Source organism: Procambarus clarkii, chromosome 20, assembly GCF_040958095.1.
Source record: "Procambarus clarkii isolate CNS0578487 chromosome 20, FALCON_Pclarkii_2.0, whole genome shotgun sequence".
In the NCBI taxonomy this organism is placed as follows: Eukaryota; Metazoa; Arthropoda; class Malacostraca; order Decapoda; family Cambaridae; genus Procambarus; species Procambarus clarkii.
This window is the reverse complement of record NC_091169.1, coordinates 25,633,544-25,650,107: the sequence shown is the minus strand read 5'-3', so window position 1 is coordinate 25,650,107 and position 16,564 is coordinate 25,633,544. Positions and strand designations below refer to the sequence as shown.

The 16,564-nt window shown below is 48.4% G+C and overlaps 1 protein-coding gene across 9 annotated transcripts in view; it reads right to left on the bottom strand.

Annotated features, from left to right (window-relative positions):
* Positions 1-16,564, bottom strand: part of LOC123755416 (uncharacterized) — a 152,529-nt gene that overhangs the window by 39,696 nt on the left and 96,269 nt on the right. Inside the window, exon 2 of one of the 9 annotated variants that reach the window (XM_045738058.2) lies at positions 8,237-8,313. The exons of the other annotated variants lie outside the window; for them this stretch is intronic. The gene's annotated coding sequence lies outside the window, so the exon portion shown is untranslated. The remainder of the gene's footprint in view (positions 1-8,236; positions 8,314-16,564) is intronic. 9 annotated transcript variants of the gene reach the window in all.

The following is a 16,564-nucleotide window of genomic DNA, read 5'->3' as shown; positions in this document are numbered from 1 at the left end:
AAAATGTAAGGGAAACAGAGAACGAATGGGAACAAAAGGAACGGATGAAGACAAGAAACGGGAGAGGACAAAGAACGGAAGGCAGAGCGAATAGGAGAAGACAATGAACGAGAAACAAAGCGAACGGAAGACAACGAACGCAAGAAAACAACGAACAGGAAATAGAACGAATGGAAGACAGAGAACAAATGCGCGACAGAACGAAGAAGGAAAGAGAAAGAACGGGAGACAGAGAACGAATGGTAGAGACTAAAATTATCGAATATTATTATTTGTATTTGTATATAACCTACTTATTATATTTATATAATGTGGGAGGGACAAGTTTCGTATTTGTCTCACATATACTAGCAGCCTACGAGGATGGGAGGAATGGGAGGAGAGGGGAAGTGGAACGGGGACAGATGGAAGGGGGAGAAGGGGAAGGAGAGGAAATAGGGACAGGAAGATGAAGAGGGGGAAGGGGTGGCATTAGAGGCAGGCGAGCGTGGTGGCACCACTGTCAGGCACAGTGCCAACATTCTGCAGTGTGCCTCCCTGCCTCTCTGGCACACACTCTCTCTCTCTCTCTCTCTCTCTCTCTCTCTCTCTCTCTCTCTCTCTCTCTCTCTCTCTCATAACAAATGGTATATTAATAAGGGTATTAAAAGTATCAACAGAAAATAGAACACGCAAAATGGGTATAAATTGGATAAGTTTAGATTTAGGAAAGACCTGGGTAAATACTGGTTCAGTATCAGGGTTGCTGATTTGTGTAACCAATTACCGCGTAACATAGTAGAAGTAGGATCCCTTGATTGTTTCAAGCGTAGGTTAGACATATATATGAATGAGATTGGGTGGGTATAAATAGGAGGGTTCTCGTATGGACCAATAGGCCTTCTGCAGTTGCTTCAGTCTAGGTGTTCTTATGTATGTCTCTGACCGCCTGTCTCGCTTGTGTGTGTGTGTGTGTGTGTGTGTGTGTGTGTGTGTGTGTGTGTGTGTGTGTGTGTGTGTGTGTGTGTGTGTGTGTGTGTGTGTGTGTGTGTGTGTGTGGGGCCCTGGCCCAGGTGGGTGCCAAAGGTCAGCAGGTGAGTGCCAGGAGGCAGGGGCGGACTACATGACGTTTTCAACACAACACCGCCCGCTCCTGCATAACCTTACTCACCAATTATTAAACGCACGCCCACCGCCTCCCCGAACGCCCACCGCCTCCCTGCACACACACACACGCACGCCCATCGCCGCCCTGCACACACACACACGCACGCCCACCACCTCCCTGCACACACACACACACGCACGCCCACCGCCTCCCCGAACGCCCACCGCCTCCCTGCACACACACGCACACACACGCCCACCGTCTCCCCGCGCGCGCACACACACACACACACGCACGCCCACCGCCGCCCTGCACGAACACACACACACACACACACACACACACACACACACACACACACACACACACACACACACACACACACACACACACACACACACACACACACACACACACCGCCTGCCCACACGCCCATCGCTTGCTCACACGCATGTACATACAAGGGCAGCTAGGAAGACCCTTTTCAGTGATAATGTTGTGAAGGAAGAGCGGGACCGAGATAAGACGATAGTTAAGGCTGCCTCTTTAACAGGGAGTGTAGAGCAGCCATGGTCAACCTTAACCACGCAAGGCGGTCCAAGTTAAAGAGGCCAGTCCACCTGTTGAAGGTCAAACCTCGCAACTGTTAGGTGTGGGCACGTGTACACACACGCACGCACGCTCTGAGCGTGCGTGCGTGCGTGTGTGTACTCACATAGTTGTGCTTGCAGAGGGTTGAGCTCCGGCTCTTTGGTCCCGCCTCTCAACTGTCAATCAACCGGTGTACAGATTCTGGAGCTTATTGGGTTCTATCAAATCTATTTCATCACCTGGGCTCTAGGAGACTCGAACCACGGACCCCACTTGAGTGAGGCCGAAGGTCTATCGACTGGGCTATTGAGTAGTCTTAATAGGGAAAGTTTCCAGAAGGATCTACTGCTGCCACACTGGAAAGTTTTCGACTTTCCCTGACTACTACTGAAGCTCCGAGGAGTTAGTGATCTACGCGCACGTCAAATACAGAGACGTGGCCTGTGGTGCCACAAGACGAGGCCTGTGGTGCCACAAGACGAGACCTGTGGTGCCACAAGACGAGGCCTGTGGTGCCACTCAGCGAGGTGGTTGGAGGCACCGCGTGCCTAGCAAGGTCTTCGGTAGTGGCACCACTTGGCACACTGGCTGTTGCCGAGAATATTAATTATAAACAGCCACCTGTCTGGCACCTGAGCACGGCGGCGAGGACGACTTCACCAGGTCACGGGAAATTGACGAAGCTAAATAACTGCCGGGTAAAAAAAATAGGCCAAAATTAGTTGTGTGAAATGTGTCTAATTATAACCTGTCTGCTGGTGGACTTACACTATGCAGACTCCAACAACATAGTTTACCAGATGACAAAATTGAGACATTCTGGCCGAGGAGTAGAAGCCCCCTTTAACCCCCCCCCCCACCCCTCCGTTTCACACGACCCCCCTCCTGGAAAATGAAGAAAGTGTAGACTTTAGTAGACAACAAAGATACTCCTTTGGAAAACAGTCACAAGGACAGGCAATGTTATTGTTTAGACGGCGCTGGTGGTGGGTCTCCCAGGACGAACACGACAACTGCAACAGTCGCGGGGCTTTGAACACTTATCTGTTGCCTACCTCTTGTTCGTTCCGGGACTCTAATGTCCCCGCGGCCCTGTCTCTAACCAGGGCCCCGGTAGTTGGTGGCCTGGTTAACCAGGCTGTTGAATGTCGCTGCTCGCAGTCTGACGTACGACTCATATTCCCGTTGATTCTTTGGCGGTGTTTACTGAGTTATAATATCGTAAGAGGTCGTATATACCTTACTTGAATACCGTAAGAGGTCGTCGGCCAGTTATGCCCCTTATGTGTACCTTACCTTGAGGTTACCTTGAGGTGATTTCGGGGCTTAGCGACCCCGCGGCCCGGTCGTCGACCAGGCCTCCTCGTCGCTGCACTAGTCAACCACTTCAGCAACGTGTACAGGGAGAGTGTTGAAGAGTCTTGGGTTATTGATACAATTCTCACTATTGCATCTCTGCTTTTCAACGGAGCTATTTTGCACTTCCTGCCATGTCTCCTGGTCTCATTTGGAGTTATTTTGATGTGTAGATTTGAAACTAGTCCCTCTAATATTTTCCGTGTATATTATTATTATGTATATCTCCCGCCTGCACTCTTTGGAATACAGATTTAAAAATTATATATGTTCATGTTACTAAGTATAGCGCGATCTTCCTTGTTTTGTGCTGGGGATAACTCCTGCATCTAGGCTCTGTTTATGAGTAATTATGTGATCTAATAGTAGTTACAAAGACAGCTGTCACGACAGGTGTTACAAAGACAGCTGTCATAACAGGTGTTACAAAGACAGCTGTCATAACAGGTGTTACAAAGACAGCTGTCACGACAGGTATTACAAAGACAGCTGTCATAACAGGTGTTACAAAGACAGCTGTCATAACAGGTGTTACAAAGACAGCTGTCACGACAGGTATTACAAAGACAGCTGTCATAACAGGTGTTACAAAGACAGCTGTCATAACAGGTGTTACAAAGACAGCTGTCACGACAGGTATTACAAAGACAGCTGTCATAACAGGTATTACAAAGACAGCTGTCATAACAGGTGTTACAAAGACAGCTGTCATAAGTTATAACCCAAACCCAGCACCACTGACCAGAAGGGACGCCCCCGGACTGTAACCGACCCACACACAGACCAGAAGGGACGCCCCCGGACTGTAACCGACCCACACACAGACCAGAAGGGACGCCCTCGGGCTGTAACCGACCCACACACAGACCAGAAGGGACGCCCTCGGACTGTAACCGACCCACACACAGACCAGAAGGGACGCCCTCGGACTGTAACCGACCCACACACAGACCAGAAGGGACGCCCTCGGGCTGTAACCGACCCACACACAGACCAGAAGGAACGCCCCCGGACTGTAACCGACCCACACACAGACCAGAAGGGACGCCCTCGGACTGTAACCGACCCACACACAGACCAGAAGGGACGCCCCCGGACTGTAACCGACCCACACACAGACCAGAAGGAACGCCCCCGGACTGTAACCGACCCACACACAGACCAGAAGGGACGCCCTCGGACTGTAACCGACCCACACACAGACCAGAAGGGACGCCCCGGGCTGTAACCGACCCACACACAGACCAGAAGGGACGCCCCGGGCTGTAACCGACCCACACACAGACCAGAAGGGACGCCCCGGGCTGTAACCGACCCACACACAGACCAGAAGGGACGCCCTCGGGCTGTAACCGACCCACACACAGACCAGAAGGGACGCCCTCGGGCTGTAACCGACCCACACACAGACCAGAAGGGACGCCCCTGGCTGTAACCGACCCACACACAGACCAGAAGGGACGCCCCGGGCTGTAACCGACCCACACACAGACCAGAAGGGACGCCCCGGGCTGTAACCGACCAACACACAGACCAGAAGGGACGCCCCGGGCTGTAACCGACCCACACACAGACCAGAAGGGACGCCCTCGGGCTGTAACCGACCCACATACCGCCGCCCAGCACCAGGGGCAGACAATCACCTGGAGAGTGAGAGGCAGAAAATGCACTGGAGGGAAACAGGGACTGCAGCGTTCTGAGCGTTTTAAAGATGAACTCACTGCCGCCAGCCGCCCTCCATTGCTCCGACGCACTTAACCCAGTGTACAACAATGCCCCGGGTAGCATGGCACGCACGCACGCGCACGCACACGCACACGCACACACACACACACTCACACTCACACTCACACACACACACACACACACACACACACACACACACACACACACACATATATATTAGAAAGAACTTTTTTAGTGTCAGAGTGGTCGACAAATGGAATACATTAGGCAGTGATGTGGTGGAGGCTGACTCCATACACAGTTTCAAATGTAGATATGATAGAGCCCAATAGGCTCAGGAACCTGTACACCAGTTGATTGACAGTTGAGAGGCGGGACCAAAGAGCCAGAGCTCAACCCCCGCAACAAACACCAACAAACAAACACCAACAGGACGTTGCCCCCGTGACTCATGTTGGCGCCAAATTCATCTTCCTGTCCTCCCACTTCATGCTCAGCTATTTATTTTTTACCGAATCAACTAATCCATTAAAAATGCCCCGTCTTCTAAAAATGAAAGCAGCTTAAAAATGACGTGTTAGTGTGTCGGTCTGATAGGTTAAGAGCCGTCTTCTTACCATATACATTGCGTTGTTTACGGAATCAATCAATCCGTATAATATGCGACGTTCTATTAGGAGGACGGGTTGTCTACGCGTCGTCCTCAACAGATTAAATGTCCTCAGGTTCGTAGGTTCTGGTTAGTCAAAAACAGATGCATTTTTAAGATGGCCAATGGGAAGGCTTCTTGGTGAGTCTGTTGACAAGGTCAGTACATGGTGACCTGGGACAGTGGGCCATTGGTGACCTGGGCCAGGAGGCCACCGGTGACCTGGGCCAGGGGGGCCACTGGTGACCTGGGCCAGGGGGGGCCACTGGTGACCTGGACCAGGGGGGCCACTGGTGACCTGGGCCAGCGGGCCATCGGTGGCCCCCTGGCCTACTACTTTGTCCTCCTGCTTTGTCCTACTGCTTTGTACTACTACTTTGAATTATCGTCCTACTACTTTGGTTGTAATTCCTTTTGTGCACATTTTGTGTGCAATGACACTATGGTTACACGTCGACAGCTTTTGCGACATGTGTATATTATATCAGCATGTTTTCGACTTCCATTGGAGCTAAGGCTCTATCATAATGATCTAGGAATATTGAGAAGGCGCACCTTGTTGTGAACCCATGTTGTCCAGGGTTATGTGACCCCATGTGTTTCCCAGATCTTACATCTAAGCACTCTTTCAAAGAGTTTTATGATGCATGGCGTTAGTGCTATGAGTCTATGTTTTGCCTCTACTTTAGCTCCTCTCTTTTTGGAGTGGCGTTATCTCCATTGTTGTGTTGGGGGATAACACCAGTATCTGGGCCCCATCTCCACAGAATGTTAAGGGCCTGTAACAGTGGTGTTTGCAGTTCCTGAAAAATATGGCATTCCAGAAACCCAGGCCTGGTGCAGAGTGTATGGGCATACTATAATTACATCAAGGTCCAGTGGGGTTAGGGTGACATCTTAAATATGATTTGATGTTGGTATCACATTCATAAAGAATTCGATAGGGTTACTAATCTTCACAGTGTGTTTAGGGGTTCACTGAAAACACGTCCTGCAGCCTCAGTATTTCATGAATTTCTTTGTTGTCATCTGTGAATGTTCCATCGATATACCGGTCAGTTCAACCACTACTGAGTGACTGTAATGACCAGTACACCGAGAGGTCAGTACAGGTGCAAACAGGCCAACTACTCGAGTGGAGTGAGGTGCCACAGTAACTACCTTGCACACAAAGAAGCCAACTCCTCCAGAGAAAGGAACAAGGGCACTAACTAGCCGAGAGAGAGTTGGACAAGGACGCCAAAGGCCGCTCACACTCACACTTAGTGAGGACACATGCACAAGTCATCAGTTACGACCTGCTTCACTCGTTATGTGATCAACTTGATAACTTCTCTGCCTCAGCTGCTGTGGAGGAAGGGAGGGACGGAGGGAGGAAGGCATGTGGAGGGAGGGAGGGAGGGAAGCATGTGGAGGGAGGGAAGTGGAGGGAGGAAGGCATGTAGTGGAAGGGAAGGAAACATAAGTTAGGAGGTAGGGAAGGATGTGAAGGGAGGGAGGGATGTGGAGACAAGGATGAGAGGGAGATAGGAAGAGAGGTAAGGAAGGAGGGAGGGAGGAGGAAGACAAAGGGAGGGGTAGGAGTAAGGGAACTAAGATTAGAGAGAGAGGGACGGATATGAAGGAAAGGACAGAAGGATGTAGAGGACAGGAGGGATTCGCACGTTCTTCCTCATATTCAGTAACTTTCCCTCACCTTCACACGCTCTCACTCATCTTACCTGGAACATACCTGCTGGATGGGGTTTTGGGAGTTGTTCTAATCCCTGAGCCCGGCCTGAGGCCAGGCTCGACTTGTGATAACTTGGTCCACTAGGCTGTTGCTTGGAGCGTCCCGCAGGCCCACTTATCCACTACAGCCTGGTTGGTCCGGCACTTCTTAACGGAACTTATCTAAATGTTTCTTGAAGACATCCACCTGTGTTCCGGCAGTATTTATAATGCTTGCTGGGAGGGTGCTGAACAGCTGTGGACCTCTGATGTTCAGACAGTGTTCTCTGATTGTGCCTATGGCACCTCTATTTCTCACTGGTGTTATTCTGCATTTCCTTCCGTACCTTTCGCTCCGGTATGTTATTATTCTACTGTGCAAATTTGCGACCTGACCTTCCAGTATTTTCAGTGTACATATTATTTGATATCTTTCTCGTCTTCTTTTCAGAGTACATTTTGAGAGCTTTGAGACGGTCCCAATAATTTAGATGTTTTATCGTGTCTCTGCGTGTCGTGTATGTTCTCTGTATTCCCTCTATTTCAGAGATGTCTACTGCTCTGAAGGAGGAAGTGAGCACTGAGCAGTACTCAAGACGGGACAGTACCAGTGATTCAAATGGTGTTAGCATTGTTGTGGGATCCCTGGATGTGAACGTTCTCATATTCCATGCTATCATTTTCCTGGCCGCCGTTATATTTGCTCGGTTATGTTCACTAAATGTGACGACGTCAGACATCACATTCAGTGGAACTTTTTGGTAAAAGCTTTTCTGAATTCCAAGTGTCTGAAATCTGAATTCCAAGAGTCTGAAATCTGAATTCCAAGAGTCTGAAATCTGAATTCCAAAAGTCTGAAAACTGAATTCCAAGAGTCAGGGCCAGGAACAGAGTGCTCCTGGACCTTATCCTGACCCCTTCCAAGTGCTATATAATTGTAGTGGCTTAGCGCTTACCCCTTGATAGTCCCCCCCCCCCACTCCACTACTAACACTGCTACAACCAACTGTTATTGTTGTTGTTATAGATTCAGCTACTGGGAACAAAACGTTCCAAGTAGCACGGGCTATGGTGAGCCCGTAGTTGACTTACCTGGCACAGGAGCAGGGCTGAAACTTTTGTACAACCAACTACAACGACCACTGTATATAACATACCCTGGTGACCTCCACCACAGGTCTGGTGAGTGGACTTGACCTCCGTCACTCGCTGGCATCTCCGCTTCTCTCTTTACCTGAACAACAAGACAGAAATGGTTCAAGTCCTCCACAAGTGTGTCTGGGATAAACAGACCTGTGTCAGCAACATCTGACCCACCCTCTACAAGATTGATTTCTTAATGCCTATGTCACGAATCTTATTACGATTCTGCCAATTCTCCCGAACCTCGTATTATGTTATGGTTTTATCTACGTAAATATTGCTGTCAGTTGTATAAGATTTGTGTATATAGATATATATACATTATATATATATAACATGGATAGCTGGGTAGTGTGTGTAAGGTTTGTTTTGGTGGTGGATGTCACGTGAAAGTAGCCGTGTGGGCGGTTGACAATATTTGGGAATGGCCAGGGCGATTGTTGGCAAATCAATTGCCTATAGTTTTATATTTATTTATTCCCATATATGGTAGCCGTAATATTTCAAGGAATGTGAGACCGGTAATTACAACTCTTAGTTAATAATGTTGGAGTTTAGGGCTGACCTTTGTAAATAGAATGTTCACAATGTTCATGCGAACGTTAATTGGTGTTTGGGTAGACGGTTAGTCGACGTTGGGCCTGCGGACCACGTCCTGGGCAGTAGAGTGGCGGCTGCGGTCGAGTGAAGTTGTGTTTAAGCTAAGTTCTTGGTTTTTGTTATTTTAAGCCCATATAAATATTAATTTATCTGGATAGACGATTTTAGTGTAGTTATGGCTTACTCCATATTCTGGTGATAGTGCTCAGGTCTCAAATAATTACTTGCATTCTATAGTATTACATGCTGATAAATATTTCTGGCTACTAATTATTTAATTGTTGTTAAGTTGTCACCCTTAGCAAAATATATTGTTCTCCCGTTTTTATACAGTGATTAATTATACCCCTAGACACCTATTGGCATGGCAGATTTTTATTGGTTCTTTACACTGTGGGGAGAAGAACAGTATTTAGTCTCAAGGGTCGTGACAGCCTACAGAGTGCTTTTCTTTAGTGTCAAATGTAAGCTTTTGTTAAAATAGTTTTTGTTGATATATGAAGATGTTGTACTCGTTAGAAAAAATTGTTAAATCAAGTATTAAGTTACGTGTATTAAATCAAGAGTGTATTATATCATGTGTATTAAAGCAATGAGTGTATACATGTTCCCAGTGGATGATTGTCTTGTATACATGTGCACAATGTCAGGATGTCTTGTGCCACAAGACATCCCTACATCCCTCCCTCTTGTGTCATCCTCTACAGGTTGTGTTCAAAAGTTTATCTCAAGAATCTCCACAAATTTTCCTCCCCACATTTCTCCCCACCACAGGGCCTCCCCCTGTGGGGAGGGGGTGTTCCCGATCCCAGATGACTCTCTCTGTGGTTTAGGTCTCATTCTGTGTGCTCCAGATGCTGCACTTTGCACAGTGATCTGTTCATGCTATGTCTGTTATCATATTCCTGCCTCACTACTGTTGTCATATTTCTGCCTCACTACTGTTGTTTGCTGGGAAGGAGGGGGGGGGGGGGGGTTGTACGTTATCCTGACCTCTCTCTCTCTCTCTCTCTCTCTCTCTCTCTCTCTCTCTCTCTCTCTCTCTCTCTCTCTCTCTCTCTCTCTCTCTCTCTCACACAAAGGATGACATCTGAGAACCATCAGCTGGTACTGGCTGATAAGCTACGTTATTCACAACGAAAATATACAAATTGCCACAACTACATCTGGACTGAACACGTGAACACCAGTAAACGTCTTGTATTTGTTTAAGACGAACTGAATACGTATGGCTTACAATTTGAGTGGCTACACATATATTGGCAAGACATAGATACCAACAATGGGAGTACCAGGAGGACACTGCAACTTGTACAAGGCACACCAGTGTGGGCACCAAGACGATGACAAGGGGAAAGGGGGTAAAGAGGGAGGAAGGCGTAACCTGACCCCATCTACCCCTCATGCATCCAAGTTTTATTTACCCACGGTTAACATAGGGGTAACTTCCCTCTTCCTCCCTTCTCCCTCCTTGTACCAGGCTACAACCTAAGACATTTACCTAAATGAAGAACCTTTACCTAAATGTTCTTCAAGAAGAATAACCTAACCTAACCTGCAGTTGGACAAGTACACATAGCTTAGAAACTCCAAATTTGAGAAAGTTTTCCCCTCACCTGCGTCAGCTTTACACCCCGCCTCAGCATAAGAGAGGTGGGTGTAGCAGGGTGTGGCTCGCCAGGCTTGTATACACACTCGACATTAGCAAGTAGAGCAGCTTCGACACCACCCAGTCAGAGACCACTAAAACGTTACGAAGGCCACGAGTGAAGAGTCACCACATTCTCGGCGCCTCTGCTCTATCCACGTCTCTATGGCGCGGTAACAACCAGGTTCCAGGCGGTGGTGAATGACTACAGAGGTGTCTGGTGCCATATGTGATGTATAACGTTATGGTGAAGACGGGGGATGACTAGTGTCCGTGTTCTGACTATAGGTGACCTACTGCTTCCCACCTGCCACACTACCCATCCCTCTCTCCTTCCCCCTACTCTACTCCCCTCATCCTTAATCCCCTTGCACCTTCTCTATAGTCCCAGTCCCTCGCCTCCCTTGTCCCCTCACTTCCTCTGCCCCTCACCGCCCCTGCCCCTCACAGCTCCGGAGGAATGCAACAAGTGGAGCGCCCCAAGGCTCGGTTTAAGGTCACTACTGTTGCTAATTTATGTGAATGACCTCCCAGAGGGAGTGAGCTCCTACATGTTAATGTTTGCCGCTGACGTAAACCTGACGAGGAATGTAAAAATCGATGACTGTAGAAAGTTAAAGGAAGACCTTCAAAATTCTAGTAGAGGACAAAACCAATGGTTGTTAGAAACAACTCCAGCAAACGCAAGATCATGAAAATTGGAGAGAATCACCACATCAAAGCAACCTCTCCTGCTGTCGTCCTCGGTTTTAATCCTCCTCATAATGTTTGCAGCATCAGCAAACGTTGAGAGGAACGAGTCTATACTCTCTGGGTACACATTTACATACATCAGAAACAGGACAGATCCAAAGACTGAACCCTGTGGGACTCCACTGGTGACGCCTCGACACTCTCAGACCTCATCCCCCCCCCCCCTTACAGTCACTCGCTGTCGTCTGTTGCTGTGTGTGTGTGTGTGTGAGAGAGAGAGAGAGAGAGAGAAAGAGAGAGAGACAGACAGAGAGAGACAGAGAGAGAGAGAATTGACTGATTGTGCCTGGGTTCGAGTCCAGGCCAGGGAGGATTGACTGGACGCCAAACCATAACTGTTCATCCCTGTTCACCCAGCAGTAACTGGGTACCTGGTTGTTAAACAATTGACGGGTTGTGTTCCAGGGAATACTCGTGTGTCAGCAGTCGTCTGGTCCTGTACCCACCTGTATATACAAGCAGGTGGTGACATTGGCAGTGGTGGTGAGTGTCTGTGTGGGGGGGGGAAGGTGAGTGTGGGGGGGGAGGGGAGTGTGGGGGCGTGATCAGGTGTCAAGAGAGCCGTGACGTCAGAGGCAGGGGTGCCACTACAGCCTTCCCCAGGTGGGGTCACTTCCGTCTGGCCCGGTAATGCTCTCCCTCCTGACTTGTAATTTCTGAGCTGCACACCTGGAGGATGTGGCAACCGCGCCCGCAAGCACACGTGCACTCAACCCTCCCCCCCCACCCCCACCACGTGCGCGCACACACACACACACACACACTATGACAGAGCCCAGTAGGCTCAGGAATCTGTACATCAGTTGATTGACGGTTGAGAGGCGGGACCAAAGAGCCAGAGCTCAACCCCCGCAAACACAACTAGGTGAGTACACACACACACACACACAGGCTGAGGGCCTGACGGCTGACTCAACAGCGCTCGGGATTCGTAGTCCCGAGGTTCCGGGTTCAATCCCCGGCGGAGCCGGAAACAAATGGGCAGTCTCTCTTTCACCCTGATGCTCTTGTTCACCTAGCAGTAAATAGGTACCTGGGAGTTAGACAGCTGCTACGGGCTGCTTCCTGGGGGTGTGTAACAAAAAGGAGGCCTGGTCGAGGACCGGGCCGCGGGGACGCTAAGCCCCGAAATCCTTTCAAGATAACCACAGTCGATATTTGTAGACGATGCAAAATCAGTGAGAAGTGTTGTGACAGATGACGATTGTAAGTCTCCAAGATGGAGAAGAGTCTCCAAGTAAGAGTCTCCAAGTAAGAGTCTCCAAGATGGAGAAGAGTCTCCAAGTAAGAGTTTCCAAGATGGAGAAGAGTCTCCAAGTAAGAGTCTCCAAGATGACCTAAACAAGCTGCATAATTAGTCTGAGAAGTGGCTACTGGTCTTCAACACCAGCAAGTGTAATGTGATATAAATGGGATAGATCTCCAGGGGACAGGAGACCAACATGACAGTACACAATGAAGGGACACCAGCTCCCAGTACCAACTAGAGAGAAAGACCTGGGAGTGGACATGACACCAAACCTAATTCCAGAGATATATATAAATAGGATAACAACAACATATTCTACAATAACAAAAGAAAGAGCATCATTCAGGAACCTAAATAAGGAGGCATTTAGATAACACCACCTACGTGAGACTAGATTTTGAATATGCCGTCCCATCCTGGCGCCCCCATCTAAAAAAAAAAAAAGTCGAAACTGTTCTGAAGTTTGCGAAGAGGCTCGTCCCAGAAGTGAGAGGGATGGGGTATGCAGAGAGACTGAAAGAACTAAATTTGGCGTCTCTAAAAAAGAGGAAAGAAATGGGAGCCATGTTAGAGACACATAAAATACTTAGGGGGACTGACAGAGGAAACGAGGAAATGTTTACATTGAATACCAATAAATCAAGAGGGTATGGATGGAAGCTTCAGTTCAGGAGTCATTGCATTAGGCAACCGGCGGCCATAAAGGCAGAGTCTAAGAACTAAAGCTCGACCCTACACGCACAAATAGTGAGTACAAATAGGTGAGTACACACACACACACAAAGATCTCACTCTGAATACTAAGTGAGTCAGCGGAAGTATTGTGTAAAGTCTTCAATCTTCTCTCTGGAAAATGGAAAGTATCAAGACAGTTGGAACAAATAACTCTTACAAGAGCTATAGACAACCACCGTGAGACCCACTCTTGAGTATGCAGCCCCGGCATGGAGACGCCGGAGCTGCAAAAGTACACAATAAAGGACCAGAAGGTTCAAAGATATACAACTTGGCTGGCTCTAGTTGTAACTCTTGTAGAGGACCAAGCTACGAGGAACGACAGAGGAACTGGATCTCAGCATACTGGAGAGAGGAGGAACAGAGGACATAATTTAAAAACATTTAAATTTTAAAAAATCTTTAAATCTGTATTCGCTAGAACCCATGGGGGAAGAGATATATATATAATAATTTACACGTGGAAAATATTATAGGGACTGGTTCCAAATCTGTATATGGAAATAGCACCAGATGAGACCAGGAGGCATGGCAGGATGTGCAAAATAGCCCCCGTTAAAAAGCATAGGTGCAATAACTATCCCGAGGAAAAACTCTTATCAACACTCCCTTTGAACATAACCTGGCCGACCCCTTACAGTATTCAAAAGAGAACTTGACAAAACCCCTCCAAAGGATACCTGATCAACCGGACGGTAATTCATATGACAGGCTGCGAGCAGCTGCGTCCAACAGCCTGGTTGACCAAACAACCAACCAGGAGGCTTGGTCAATGACCGGCCGGGGGACGTTGATCGTAGGAACCAACGAAAGGTAAGGAAAAGGTCAGGAACAGAGGTAAGGAGCATGACCTCTTGGTTCTCTCTCCTGTACAAAGAGTACATACAGTTTGAAAGTTTGGAGGCGATCCCGATAGTTAAAATGCTTCGCTGACTGTGTGGGGGGCAGGGAGCACCGCCCCACCCTGCCAGGAAGCCACCCCTGGCTCCCGGGGGTATCACCATAAATGATTTTGAGTCATATTAACATAGAGAGTTAAGTCTAGTAGACGAGGGAACTGTTGGCGCCAGACACGCTGACGCTAGACAATGGTAACTCCTCACCTGCCTTGTGCTACATCACACCCTGACCTCCAGGACCCGCCAGGGCACGTCTGGTTAGGGCTTGGCTTGCCTCCTCCTCCCTCCATCACTCGTCTCTCCGCTGCCTTGTAGCTTCAGGCTGTCTCAGGTAGGTGGGACTTGGTTCCCTGGCCCCACATACGCTAGCAAGTTGAGAGTAAACGCGTAGGAACACCCAGAACTCTGCCTCAGGCAGGTGGGGTCTTGACCAGACCTCTCTCCAGCCCTTTCATTATCTTACACCCGGTTCCTATTGAACTGTTTTGTGAATATATTTGTGATAGTCAGTCGTGTAGCTTTCTCAGTTTCCTCTTAGTTACTTTAGCTTGTGTTGGTGTTTGGCGTTGATGCCTGTACAGTAAATAATGAAATACATGTCAACTATTATCTTTTGAAAGACTGGTTTTAATTGAAAAAATCAACAAGGGCCGTGACGAGGATTCGAAGCTACGTCCGAGAGCATCTAACGAAGAGGAGAGAGAACACTCACTCACTCATCTTACTCCCTCATTACATTAATTATGAGTTTCATTAGTGAAGTTATCTGATGTTATCATTTACGAGAGATAACAAGATGACAGACAATGACATTTTTGTTTACAAATGTTTCAGATGGTTGGTGGGAGCATCCTGTCCCTTCCACTTTTAATCTTCGTGCTTAGCCTCCTTCCCTTCCACATTATGGTGTCCCCTTTACTTCTTCCTCTTCCGTGTTCCATAGGTGGTACAAGTACTAGTGTGAGGAGGGCGGGCAGGATGCACAGAGCTGGCAGGCTGTAGAGTGTAGAGGGCGGGGTGTAGCTGGGGCCTCTAGTGGCTGTGTGCTCCACCCGCACCACCACGCCGCCCTCCACCCCCATACATTCCCTCACACACACACACACACACACACACACACACACACACACACACACACACACACACTCCCTCACACACACACACACACACACACACACACACTAAACCTTAACCAGCCGTGGCAGGTGAAGTGTTGGTGTGTTGTCGGGTGATGACAGTGATTACTCCCAGAGTGCTGTAGCGGGACCACGGAGGGACGGAGGGAGGGAGGACTTATGGGAAAAGAAGGGAAGGGGAGAGGAGGGAGGGGAGGGAGAGTGAAGCCACAGAGGGCCGGGAATGATGGTCTGGGACTAACACAGTAGAGGTGACAGAGAGACATCACCCCACTACGGTAGACTCTAAAGTAGGGAGTCTTAACCAGAGGGACTCATACGGCTTATGAAAGGAAGGGCGGGAGCATAAAATAATAGGACCACGGGACTCGATCTCTGAACAATTCAAACACAGTTCTTGTTAGATTAGCATTAACTATCACCACTATTAATGCGGCTTGACGCCATTCCGGGTTCTGATTGGACAAGAACCAAAACAGTCTCATAAATTGATCTATTTATGATCTGCAATGTTTATGAGTATGGTGTAACATGTATATATAACATTAATAATTGTGTAACTAGCGTCAAAAGATTGTTATTTGCTTAGCTAAACGAACTAGAGGGTTCAGTTCCTGAACCCATTATGTGCCTCTGTAACCCTTTACACCACCGCCCACGGGATGGGTGGAAAATAAAGAAATTGAATTGCCGTTTTTCCTATAAATAAATATGAAATCTCATGACTTCCTTACAGCTGTTCATACCCTTAGCTCTCCACATCTAAGACTACGCTATTGACATCATTGGAAGTCACCTTACAGAACTGCTGGTGACGTCGCCAGACTGGGGGGAGGGACATCAGCCCGTACTACTAAGGTTTCGTTCAAGAGGGAACTTGATAAACACCTCTAAAGGGCGCCTGATCAACGTTGTTGTTGTTGTGTTAGATTCAGCTACTGGGAACGACAAGTTGCAAGTAGCACGGGTTATGGTGAGCCCGTGGGCCACCCCCGGGAGCGCGGCGGTGACCAAAGCCTGGTTAATGAACCATGAGGCCTGGTCGGAAACCGGGCGAGTATTACATTGAGAGCGGACCGCGAAGACCATTGCGCTACAGACAAACATCACGACTGTTTTATACAATGTCGTTAAGGAATCCTAGAGTCAGCAACTCTAAGAGAACCGAACCTCAACATACGTGAGAGAAAGAGAAAGATATGATAAGGACATACAAGGTTATCATGGGAAGTGACCTATCTTTCTGTTACCTTCTTACCTAGATATTGAGGGGTTTGGAAGGTTAAGGAAACGGCGGGGTGTCAGGAGACTGCTGTTCAGCC